This window comes from Lichenostomus cassidix, chromosome 13, assembly GCF_008360975.1.
Source record: "Lichenostomus cassidix isolate B80296 chromosome 13, HeHo_3.0, whole genome shotgun sequence".
Taxonomy (NCBI): Eukaryota; Metazoa; Chordata; class Aves; order Passeriformes; family Meliphagidae; genus Lichenostomus; species Lichenostomus cassidix.
This window is the reverse complement of record NC_139494.1, coordinates 18,092,564-18,103,829: the sequence shown is the minus strand read 5'-3', so window position 1 is coordinate 18,103,829 and position 11,266 is coordinate 18,092,564.

Sequence of the window (11,266 nt, the reverse complement as noted above, 5' to 3'; positions counted from 1 at the left end):
ACACTGCCTGGAGCAGCAGCTGCTGCATTTTGCTTCCTCAGCACCTGCCCAGGCACAGGGAGATGCTGCTGGTGTTTTAACCAGTGGTTTTAATAAAAGGGGACATCCTTGGGCTGTTCTCTGCAGAATGCTGGGTAAAGGCTGTTTGTCTCTGTGTGACAACAAAGCACTTTATAATTCCAGCAGCCAGAGAGGGAACACCATTTGGCAAATAAACTTTTATTGCTTGGAGGGTGTTCAGAGCACTCTAGAAAAATATCTTGGACAGGTTGGTAGCGGAGCAGAGAGGCTTCAAAGTGTTGCTGTGAGGCAACGTGAGGAGAAGAGAACTTGCATGGATTTATATCTCTCAGGGAGAGCTTTTTCAAAGAGCTGGGTATATCCCTGGGCACACAGGCTCTTTCAGAAATATTTTTCAGCCACAAGTCTGTCAGGAATGTTCAGGAGGCTTCCAAAAGCCTTCGAAAAGGTGATAAATTCCACCAGAGGCAGGAAAACCCCTCACTGGAATATATTTAAGATCTCCACACCCAGAGGGATCAACATATTCCAGAATGCCATAACCAGTTTGGGGAAGGAGGTTGTGCCGCAGCTACAGTTTGGGGTTTCCAGTGGTGATGTGGGGCGCAGGATTTCCCGTGTTTTGGGCGATTCCCGAGGCGATGTGGGGCGCAGGAGTTCCCGTGCTTTGGGCGATTCCCGAGGCGATGTGGGGCGCAGGATTTCCCGTGCTTTGGGCGATTCCCGAGCTCATCCCGCCCGTGTTTGACATGCAAAGTGCGGTGTTGTCTTTCCATTAGCGGGGCTGCCTGGCTGAACGGCGCAGCGCCAGTGGAGATAGGCATCTTAAAAGCGAAATGTAATCGGAATTCTGAGCAGGGGGAGATGAGAATTAGCTGCCTGTCTAGTGCTTTTCTGTTTATCTCCAAATGTCAGCACTCGGCACTGCAAGTTTTGATAGGAAGGCATCTGCTGCTCCCGGCTGCAGAATTAGCGCAGGAGAGGAGGAGGATGCGGGGAGGGAGAGGCTAATTGAATTGGGCTGCAGAGACAGCAGCTCTGCAAGGTGCTCTCGGCAGGTCCGGAGGAACACCGAGGTGAGGCCAGCAGGGACAACTCCTGCTGATTTGCAAAGCTGCCCCTCGGAAATTCCCGTATTGCCACACTCCCGGGGCAGGGCTGGGCGCGGGGATTTCTGCACCCGAGCTCGGAGCAGGGGAAGCTCACGGGGCTGAGGACAAACTCAGATCCACCTTCTGGCCCTGAGCTCGAAGCTGCCTTCTGCAATATCAGCCACCAGCGGCTGCTGGAGCAGGAGGTGGGGAGTTCTATTATCACTGATTTTCCTGTGGCGTTTGCTATGCCTTGCACTGGAAATGACACATTCGCACAGGTTCTGGGGGAGGTTTGAGGTGATGTCAGCAGCCTCAGAAGCTTCCGAGAAGGTGAAGTCGCAATTTCGCAAGGTTCCTGTTGCTCTGGGGGAAGTTTTGGTTCAGCAGATTTGTACTCCCCGGCAGGAGCTCTGGCAGGAGCAGTGCTGGATCTCGGCTGGTTTCACCCCGAGCCAGGAGCTGCTGGTGGGTGATGAGCTGCAGTCCCTGGCTGTGCTGGGAGCTGTGACTGTCCCCTCACAGCCACCACGGCCCCACTTGTGTCAGCGTGAGCAGCTCCAGCCCTGCTCCCCCAGAGCTTTTCACAGCATTTGGTTGCTTTTCTCACACGCACAAACCTCACTCCTCTCCCTGTGGTTTTTAATCCCCACTCCCAGTGGGCTGTTTTATTTTTAATGCCTGTTCAAGGCTGGAACTTTCTCCCAGGTTCTGCGATCCCTGGTACCACCCCAGCGGTGCTATTTTTACCAGGAGCTGAGAAATGCCAGCACAGCACTGAAAATTTTATCATGCCAACTGTGCAGCTGTATCTTCTCAGATCTTTATTGCGTCACTGAGCTTCGGCTCAGGCCCTTTGTTGGCTCTGTATTTCATTATTTACAACACACGTTTTCTGACCCAAAAGCAGCCTCTCCCTCAGTTCTGTTAAATCACCAAATTGCTCTGAGCCGCACCGGGGGTGGCAGGTGACGTCAGACTGGGGGATGTGTCCCCCACCTGTCCTCTCCATGTGCTGCTGGCTCCTGCAGCGAGTGGGACACTGCGGGGTTACATTTCCGTGCTGAGCAGCTCTGTTGTCACTTGCATGGCTCAGGAGCAGCTCTGGTGTCACCTCTGAGGCACCTGTGACACAGCTCTGGGGTTCGTCCCTGGTGCCCCTGGGCTGTGCCTGTTCTGGTGCCTCAGCTCCGTGCAGAGCCTGCTGCTGGCTGTCCCTGTCCTGTCTGCCACCATCTGCTCCAGAATTATCTGTTCCCTCCTTGTTCTCCCGTTGCTCATGCTGCTGCTGTGCAGTGCTGTGATCAGCACTCCCTGGGGAGAGCTCCTGCTCCTTCCACCTCCCTCTCACCTCCTTTAGTCCCAATATTTCCATCTTGGCAGCAAAAAATAGAAAGACCAAATAGAAAGCAACGTTTTCCTCTAAAATCTCTTCAACAACCTCTGGCATGAGCTGCAAAAGTAACAGCAAGAATGTTGTGTGATCCTGTAGAGTGGGAAGGGAAGCAGGAAGGGGTTGGGGATGCTTGGGAGAGGAAAGCTGATGGCAAATTCCAGCTGAGTGTCCAACTGCAAGTTCACAGACTTTCTGGGAGGTGCAGGGAGGCTGCTCTGAGGTCTCCACTCAACCTTCTCGTCTCCAAATTGCAGCTGAGAACTTTCCTAGGATATTTTCCAGACCTGAAGCACAGTGCAGAAAGGGGGCATACTGATCTGCTTTTTTTTAAAGGTTATCTGTACAAAAAGTTGTTTTTGTTATGATTTTTAAGGGCGTCTACACGACAGATATTTTTACCATTTTTAACTCACTTGTACTCTATTCCCACCATAAGCACCATGCAGAACGAGAGCTCAGACAGTCCTTGCAGTCTAAATGGAGAAAATATATTAGGCTTCCTCCCACAAGTGGGTTTGTAAGAGAATTGTAATACCATAAAGATACATTTTAGAAAACAGTTGCCTTTCAAGTCAGTATCAACCTGTTCTCTTGCCAGGGCAGCTATTGTAACTTTTCCAAGTTGGATTCATTGGAATGTTAAGGGCAGTGAGGGTGGCAGGGAGAACTGTGGACATTTTATATTATTCATTCCATTATCCATCTCTGTTGCTCCTTGTGCATCATCCTGTGGCAGAGCAGCTTCCTGGGAACTTCCCCTGGGATGCTGAGCAGCTGCTCACTGAAGGTGCTGTGGCTTTGCTGTGGCTGTGGAGTCACTGTGGATCTTCCCGAGCTCTGGAGGATGCAAAGGAGACACAGGGAGTTGTTTAACCAGGTGATGGAATGTAAATATGATGAAGGAGTTGTGAGGAATTGAATTCTGGTGTGCTTGTGCATCCTGCAGAACATACCTGTCACGAGGCTGATTTATTACAAAGCTCTCCAAGTGCCAAGGAGCTACAAACACGAGGGATGAGGAGCTGCCAGGCTCTCCTGGGGTGTATCAGACCAGGATCCATGTCCAACAACTAATTAATGTCAGGAAAAACTGCACCAGAGTGGAACAGAGGGGAAGAGTTTGAGGAGGGTTTTTTTAAGGAAACAAGACTAAAAGCGATCTTTGCCAAAATTAAGGGGAGGAAATTAAAAGGTCAGGATGAAAAGCTGTGTTTTGGAAATGTTTATAGCAGGATTTTCTCACCCAAGGGGTAAAAAACCCCCAGCAAAACAAACTGTTGGTGTTCTCATCTCACTGCAGTGGGTGGGAGAGCTGTGGTCTCGTCCAGCCTGAGGGAAGAGCAGCTCACAGCTCCTGGGGCTGGAAAAGCTCTCTGCTGTCCTTGGAAGCTCTGGGTGATGCCAGAGGTCCCAGGGCTGTCACTGCCCATGGCTGGGTGGGTTTGGTTCATCATCTGCCCCAGCAGGAGCTCTGCTGCCCTTTCCCTGTCCCTGTGGGGTCACCTGAGTGCTTTCCTGCTGCTGAAATGGGGATTTGGTCCTGACTGCAATTAAACCTCAGCAGCCTCAGGGCCTTTTAGCACCTCGGCTTTGAATAACAGGGTTGGATCTTGGGTTCTGACCTCCTCATGAACTGAACATCTGCCGTGAAACGCAGGCTGGGGAGAATTAATTGCAGCTCCGTGAGGAGTGTGGGATGTTGGGAGCAATGGGAGGAGCAGCAGCCCCTTCGACCAGGAGTATCATCACCGTGACTTCACATCCCTTTATTTTCCCCACGGTAGCAGCATGAAAGGATGAGAGAACAGGAAAAACTCGAATGCCAATCTCCTCCCCCTTGCCTTGAGATACATGTTTCAGAAATTATTTTCTTCTGTACAAACCTCAGGTTTTATACCTTTTTATTAAACAAAACCTGCAAATAAATTTCTGCTGTTTTCCTGCCTTGCCTAATCCCCGTGTTTTGGTACAGATAAATCCTGTATAATTAGCTGCAGCTCAGGAAGCCTGGAGTGCCTGATGGGAATGAAATGAGACCTCTCTTCCAGCAGCAGAGAGTGAGGGTGGGCTCTGATACCCTTTGTATCAGAGCCCACCTGACTTTTTGGGGTGGAACAGTGAGTTGAAGCCAGTGGGATGTGAAAACAGTCAAACCCTTGAATTTCCACCTGGATGGAAAGGTGTTCTTTGCCCCACCTCTCTCCCTTTGCTCCTCTCTCTGTGCAGCATCCTCAGGGTTCACCAGGAAAACATCTCCAGGTAAAATCAAACCCACAGCTTGGATGTGCTGATAAAAGAGACCTTTTAGCTCATGAGAGTTGAAACACAACTCTTGTTTTCTGTAAAAAATGTAAAGCAATATTTGAAAGAAGTGAATTGGGTATTTTCTCGATCAGGCCCTCTGTAAAATGAAGAAATCCTGCAAAGATATGTGTTTGGTTTTGTGTGGCAGGACAGGGAGAGCTGGGGCAGGGCTGTTCATTGGCTCAGGCCTGACCTGTGAAATGCATTTTGAACAGATTTTTGATGTGAGCTGTGTAGTTATTCATCTTCTGTGTTGTATTATCTAATTTTTCTTTCAAATCAGTTGTGCTTAAACTGATATTTTACCTATAAATTGAATATTTAGCAGGGTGTTTATGGGTTTTCATTGCAAATCACAGCAGTAAGATGTCAATCATTTGCAAACTAATTATATGAAACATTTACAGGGACTTTGCTGGTGTAGGAAAAGCCTTCTGAGTTTTTTGTGTTTCATGTAGACACGGACTTGTTTTACTGTTGGTAGATATGTTCAGACATTTCACAGATATTTCTAAACTCTTGGAGAGCAGAGAGAGGAGAGTTCCTGCTGGGTAAGTGACTGAGCTCCTGGTGTTAACAGCAACAGCACTGACAAGATGTTATTTTATAAGGGTGATCTTCATGTTGAATTATGTTCTATCCTGAGCCAGGATGTCGAGTCAGCCTGTGCCAGCTTTGCCCTCTCCTGGCCCCGTGGATCAGCAGGATCAGCACAGGGACAGCAGCACTGCAGGGGGAGGAGCAGGGAGTGTCACCTCTCAGGGCAGGAAGTGTCACCTCTCAGCCCCTTAGGGTTTCACTGCTGGCACCACTCTCTGGGTCTGGTGAACAATTTAAAATGTTAAAATGAGCAGCCTTGTGCTCTGTTTGTGGTCCAAGCCCTGAGCAGTGGCTTCATAGAATCCCAGACTGGTTTGGGTTGCAAGGACCTTCAAGCCTGTCCCGTCCCATCCCATCCCATCCCATCCCGTCCCATCCCATCCCATCCCGTCCCGTCCCGTCCCGTCCCATCCCATCCCATCCCTGGAATGGTCATTGGCATCTCAACGTTTGCTCCTCCTGCTGCTCTCTGCCAAGGCTGCACCTTCTTCACTGATGGCAGACTTGATATAAAGAAAGTAAAAGAGAAGAGAGATTGGTGGAACTCGTTTAAACTGCAGGACTGCCCTGATCCAAGCACACATCAAAGCTTTCAGGCATCAAACCAGCCTGGTCCAGGGTTCATCAGAACATTTCCACTTCAAACTATGCAAGCTTAATCTTTTCCAAGGAAATTCTGTCTCATCTAGATATACACACATATATAAAAGAAAAGAGGGAAGAAGGACTTGAGAATCAAATGTGTCATTTCTTGTTTGTGGAGCAGGAAGGATCACTTTGCTCTTCACTGGGGCAGATTTCTGTAACCCCAAACTCTGTAAGGAACTTCTGCCTCTCCACAGCTCCCGACTGACTCTCCCTGAACATTCCTGAATTCTGCATTAACACTGTGAGTAGCATGGGTTTCACTTACTCTCTACCCAAGAAGGGTTAACAACATTCTGTACCTTCATTTCAGCTCTGATTGAGTTGAAAATGAAAAGCCTCGGAGAAGAATTAATTTCTTGGTAAGGACAGGGACTGTGTGAGTGAACCCGCTGGGCTCAGGTGGTGTTTAATTCCGCTGTGCAGTCACACCGGGTGTGAGAGCTCAGCCTTCACCAAGGAAAAAAGGAATTCTATTATAATAGGAACATGGCAGAGCAACTGATAACATTATCAGAGAGATGAAACTTTTGCAAATACTGTTTAGCCCTTGCCTTCCTTTTTCCAAATGTGAAAATGAATGATGAGAGAGGACAAAGCCTATACCCTCTGGTAGTCTTTCCTTTGGGTTTGATTTGGTTTCTCTGCCATGATGTCCATGATTCCTGCCTGCCTGAGAGTTCAGGGAATAAACTCAGCAGTACCTTGAGCATGAGTGGAGCCCAGGTGGTTTAACCTGTGTCTGGCTCTGAGCTGCAGGGGGGCTGGGTGATCACTGCTGTGAGCTGCTCCATCATTTCCCTCTGTGCAGCCTTTTGGAACTCCGTGTTTCTAGAGGTCTGGACGAGGCACTTTTAGAAGAAGAAAACTTGAAGAAATTATGTGGATAATTCGGTTTGTTCAGCTGGAGCAGAGGAGCCTTAGGTCAGAGCTCATCAGAGGCTGCAGCTCTGATCTCTGCTCTGGGACAGGACAGGAGCCAGGAATGGCTGGAGCTGTGTTAGGCAGGTTTAGGTTGGATATCAGGAAAAGGTTCTTCCCCAGAGGGTGCTGGCACTGCCCAGGCTCCCCAGGGAATGGGCACAGCCTGAGGCTGCTGCCAGAGCTCCAGGAGTGTTTGGACAGCACTGCCAGGGATGCACAGGGTGGGATTTGGGGTGTCTGTGCAGGGTTGGGGTTAGATCAATGGTCCTGTGAGTCCTTCCAGCTCAGGATATTCTGTGGTTCTGTGTAAATGATGGTGAACATGGCAATGGTAGTGGATTGACTGTTGGACTTTTGATAGTCTGGGAGGTCTTTTCCAACCTTGGTTCTGTGTTGATTGTGTTGAGGAGTGAAGGATTTCCTCGTGTAGTGACTGTAAGCACATGGCTTGGGTGTGCTCAGGTATTTGTCAGGATTTCTGTTTGCCCAAATGAAACTGGTGCCATTTTTTCTTTTCCAATGTGTTCCCATCTGATGACTCTGCCACGGTGTTGTCTCAGCAATCCAGGAATAGCAGTGGGGAGGAGGGGATGCTAAATCTTCAAAACGAAGCTGAACAAAAAGTGAATGTATTCCAGCAATAATTGCTTTCTGTACGCAGAGATAAGCTGCCAAAATAACAAGACTGTCATTTGAAATGTTGGCTTCCCTCCTACGAGGAGCTGTTGGGCTAATCCTCAGCTGGAGTAAGAAATAACAGAATTCCTTGGGAGTAGCAGAGCTGGGTCTTTTCCATCAGCTGCACACGTGAGCAATCCTGCTCGGGGCATAACGAAACCCATCAGTGCAGGTTTCTGGAAAGCCCAGAACCTGTCTGTCTGAAACAGATCCTTCAAACCTTCTCCATGAAGACACAGCAATTTCTGCAACCACCACAGTGGGACCTGGTTGAATTTTCAACACAAAGGCAAGAGAAGGCAGTGCCAGCACATGCCAGCCCTGCTGAGCTGGAGGCTGAGGAAGGGAATTGGCTGAGCTCAGATTATTGGGGAAGCAAATCAGGAATGTAGTAAGCTGTGCACATGCAGTGTTCCCAGGGAGGGAAGAGCTTCCCTGCGAGGGAAGACTGAGGGAATTGGGCTTTTTTAGCCTGGAGGGGAGAGCATTTCTGGGGGATGTGGGAGCAGCCTGGCAGGGACTGTGAGGAGGCCAAGGAAGGCAAAGCCAGGCACTGACTGTGATGCACAGGGGGAGAAGGAGGGGTGGAAACCCTAAGGTGAAAGAGGGTTCTGGAGGAGCAGGTTTGGCAATGAGGGTGGCTGGATGCTGCCCCAGGCCTCCTGCAGTCCCTGCTCCTGGTGGTTTTCAAGGCCCTAAGATGCCCTAAGTGCTGCCAGAGCTCAGGATTGACCCTGCCTTGGGCAGAAGGTTGGACTGAGGCTTCCCCAGCTCCCCTCAGCCCCAGGGGCTCAGTGGCTCTCCTGCCACCAGATGAGATGGAAGTCAGAAGAAATCTTTCCACCAACCCCACACCAAGATTATGGTCTGTTCTGCTCTCTGATGTGTCCATGGAAGTTCTCTGTATTTCCTTGGATGTGGAGCAGCATCATGGACATGGGAGGGTTAACACAGCATTGGACACATGGGATGTCCTCAAGGTCCAGGAGTGCCCAAGAGTTTCCACCTACAAAAGTCTGTGTGCTCAATGTCAAAATGACTCATTCCCATGGGGATGGAGGGAAGAGCAAATCCTCTCTCCCAGGCACAGCTTTTCCCTTGAGAATTGGCTCCACTGGCTTCTGAACTCACACATGCTTGGTGGCTGATTTCTGTGTAGTTCCAAAGACCTGGAACTCTGCAGAAGGGCTGTTGTTTTGATAATCATTCAGCTGCTCTTAGATCAGGCACTAAACTCCCAAGGATCCTCATTTGTGCAAATGATGCTCCTGTGTTTTGAACCACACTTGTGCATGACCTGGCAGATGCCTGATCTGATGCTCCATCCCTGTGCAGCCCCCCTGCAGGAACAGATGTCCAGGGCTCAGCCTGGCATTGCTCAGGTCTTTAGAGACACAAAAATGCCAGTGTAATTTAAATTATTTTAAAAAATGCTTAGTGTAATGCACAGGATGGGAGTGAGTAGGGTTGTTGTTTTTTTTCTAACACACAAATCCTCTGCATAAAAATGAGTTGAAAATACCCAGCGATGCGTGGAGCAGAAATAAAGAGAACTTGTGTTTTGCTGCCCTGCTTACATCCATCTCCCTCAGTAATTGAATGTATCATTCCCAGGAGGAGAGAGGAGCAGCTCACCTGCTGCAGCTCCTGCATTAATTGGCACAAATATTGAGAGTCCCTTGGGAAAAGATTAGGGGTGGGGTTGGTTCTGGTCAGAAATAAATGAGTGAAGAATTGCAGATACGCAGTGGCTGAAAGGTGTGAGAGCTGAAGGCAGAAGCTGTGAGTGTCACAGGACAATTGCAGTCAGTATTTACCTGCCAGGGGCTGATTTCTGCCTGGGGTGACCCTGTTCCCTCTGCCAGGAATGGGGAAAGGCAGAGGGGTTTGTAATCCTTGTGGCTGATAATTCTCCATCCTCTCCTCTTTCTCCAGTTCTAGAAAGGCTGCTGAGCCTCCTGGCTTTGTCAGGCAGCCTCCTTCACCCTTTGAATATTTCCACTTCAGGGAAAGCAGAATTGGCCAGTGTTTTCACAAGGGAAAGTTTTCTTTGCTCTGCTCCTTTGACGCAGCTTTCGCTACTGGAAATCTCTAACCTTGGTTTATAGCCAGGGGAGCCCAATGAACCCAGAAAGTGTTGGTAAATTTGTATGGGATGGGAGATGTCCATTTGAATTGTGAGCAGTTGGTCACAAGTGGAGTGAGAGGAGGAGAGGGAGCAGAGGGAACACTCTCCCCGTGGGCTCTGCTGTGCCTCAGGCTGTGGTTGGTGTGGCTGAGGGGAATTTGGCACAGAGTTTGTGGCATTTCCAGAGCTGCCTTTCCTTGAATGCTCTGCTCGGTTCCAGGGCTGCTCTGCTCTAACCTATTAACATTCCTTATGAACACGATGCTAATATTAATTTGTTCAGAAATTCTAACTCCAGGAGTGCAATAAAAAGGCAATTATGGAAATCGCAGATCCAGATTTCCCACTCTGGAATCTCATTCCTGTGGTGGATTGCAGCCACAGAGCTGTGATTAGGGTGAGAGAATAGGAAATAAATCTGATGCAGGATGTGTAACTGCAGCTCCTGGAATTGCTGTTGAGGGATTGCACTGGATTGCTCTGCAAAGTCCTGTGGTGACTTTTGGCAGCTTTTATTTTGCTGATTGGTGTGAGGGTGGTTTAGGAAGTTTTCAAGACAGCTTCAGCCACATGTGCAGTGGTGATTCCAGGAATATTTGTGATCTCTATATCAGTAAAATACTGAATTGAATATAATTGAAAATTATATTCATGTTTTTTTGTTTTCTTTGTGCAACATTATAATCACCTAATCCTGCTAAACAGGCATGAATCAAAACTGGCCTAATATGCAGAATTTTGGATGTTGCTTAGTTATTAATTGCTAAAATGTTTTTTAGTTTAATTTAATTAATGTTTATAGAGTATCTGCATGTAATGTGCTACAACTGAAAGCAGGTTCTTGCACTGCATTAAAAAAAATGCAGAACTTAATATTTGACTTAACTTCATGACTTTTACAAAACCCCACAGCTTGACAGCTGGCAGCTGAGGGTCTGGAATGTGATCTTTAACACAGAGATTTATAACTTCTTCAATGTTTAGATCTTTTCTTGTAGCTGTGCCTCAGCAGTTTTTGGTGGTGTAATCGATAGAAGAGATAAACTAAGTGGAGAAAAATGCAGCTTTCATTTTGTGGTAGACTTTATTTTCCCTATTCCAACAGATTATGTCTGCTTGTGGATAGAGCAGGTCAAGGACTTTGTGGGAAAATTGATTCCACAGGAATGTGCTGGTTAGGTTAACAGGAACGGGAAGGTGGTGTGAAAATTGTCCCTCGTGAGGCTCCAGCACTGCCCAGAGAACCTCAGGAATCCCAAATTCACCAAGACACCTGGGAAAGGTGAAGCTTGTGTTGAACTCCATGTGCAGCTTCCAGGGGCTTGTTTCACCCAGCAAATACCAAAATGCTGCTCACAGCAGCCAGCAGCACCTTTTTATTTCTGCTTGGTGGGAAATAAAAATGATTTTGAACTGGATTGGCACAAAAATGAATCTTCAAGTATTAAAATGTTGCTTAAGTCAGAGGCTGAGAGATGT